Raw genomic sequence first — 1,616 nt, forward strand, 5'->3', positions numbered from 1 at the left:
TCTTCATACTTAGTTTGGGGATAATTGGGGAAGGAAGGACGTAGCAAGCACGGCATTAGGAAAGATCATGTTTAAGCCACAAATTGGGAACATGAAGGAAATAAGACCATGTTTGTATCTTGAGAAAGCGAACAAAGCAGGTTACCCCAACTTCCTTGCAGTTGCTGTTGCTTGCTGTTGGGTTGACACAATGTCTGGTCCTGCACCATCTTCATGGTACGTTCGAGCCCACTCTTGCCACTACACCTACACCTCATTTATCAACTTTCTTGTTAGCTGACATCTTACATTTACAAACATAGTTTTAAAATATATTATCTGGGAGATGAGAGCAGAGGCTGAACTCGGAATCTGACAAGATGGCTGGGCTGCCCCAAAGGATTATTAAGGAAACCCAGCGTTTGTTCACAGAACCAGTTCCTGGCATTAAAGCCAAACCAAAAAATGCCCAATATTTCATGTGGTCATTGCTGGTCCCCAAGATTCCCCCTTTGAGGGAGGGACTTTTAAACTTGAACTATTCTTTCCAGAAGAATACCCAATGGTAGTTCATAAAGTACGTTTCATGACCAAAATGTATCATCCTAATGTAGACAAGTTGGGAAAAATATGTTTAGCTATTTTAAAAGAGAAGTGGTCCCCAGCACTTCAGAGCCGCACACTTCACTTCTGCTATCCATCCAGACCTTTGTGAAGTGTTCCCAGTCCAAGTGATCTATTAGCAAACAATGTCGCAGAGCCGTGGAAGACCAACGAAGCCCAAGCCATGGAAATAGCTAGAGCATGGACGAGGCTGTATGCCAGGAACAGTATCTAAATCGATTTGGTCATCAAGTGTGCATCACTTCTCCTGTTCTGCCAAGACGTCTTCCTTTTTTGTTTGCATTTAATTAGAAACATTACAGAAAAAAAAAACCCAGACATATTCAGTCCTTTGGTGATTAAATGCACATTAGGAAATCTGTCTTGTCCTGATTTGCTGTTGTACAGCGTGAGCAGAGGTGAGAAGTATCTGGATTGTTGCTAAATGTTTAAAAGCAGTGGCTCCTTTCTGCCTTGATTCATTTCTCCCCCATCATGGTTTAAGTATAAAGCACAGTGAATGAAGGTAGTTATCAGGGTTAGCTGCAGGGGTGTGGTGTTTTCTTTTACTTCTTTGTTTGAGGGGGGAGGTAGTTTAATTTTAAATTTATGAGCTCCTTTCCCCCTTTTTATGGTGATCTAATTGCATTGGTTAAAAGCAGCTAACCAGACGCTGTAGACAAGTTTGATTGTTTCCAGCAAAATGGGAACATTAAACAAACAGCCCTCACTAATAACATTGTGACTTTGCTGTCCAGTGTAGAATCCTTCCTTCAAGAAAAAGCTTGTGACCATTTTGTATGGCTTGTCTGGAAACTTCTGTAAATCTTATGTTTTAGTAAAACATTTTTTGTTATTGTAAAAAAAAAAATCTATACATTATCTATCTATCTATCTATCTATCTATCTATCTATCTATCTATCTATCTATTATCTCGGAGCAAATAATCTGAGAAGTTGGGTTATATGAAGAAAAACATGGCATCAGGATTGGAGGAAGACTCATTAACACACTGAGATATGCAGATGATACA

At 39.7% G+C, this 1,616-nt stretch overlaps 1 pseudogene; it reads left to right on the plus strand.

The window, feature by feature from the left end:
• The first annotated feature begins 359 nt into the window (after positions 1-359).
• Positions 360-817, plus strand: LOC102818277 (annotated as a pseudogene).
• Positions 818-1,616: the final 799 nt, after the last annotated feature.

This window comes from Chrysochloris asiatica, unplaced genomic scaffold (genome assembly GCF_000296735.1).
Source record: "Chrysochloris asiatica unplaced genomic scaffold, ChrAsi1.0 scaffold00096, whole genome shotgun sequence".
NCBI lineage: Eukaryota > Metazoa > Chordata > Mammalia > Afrosoricida > Chrysochloridae > Chrysochloris > Chrysochloris asiatica.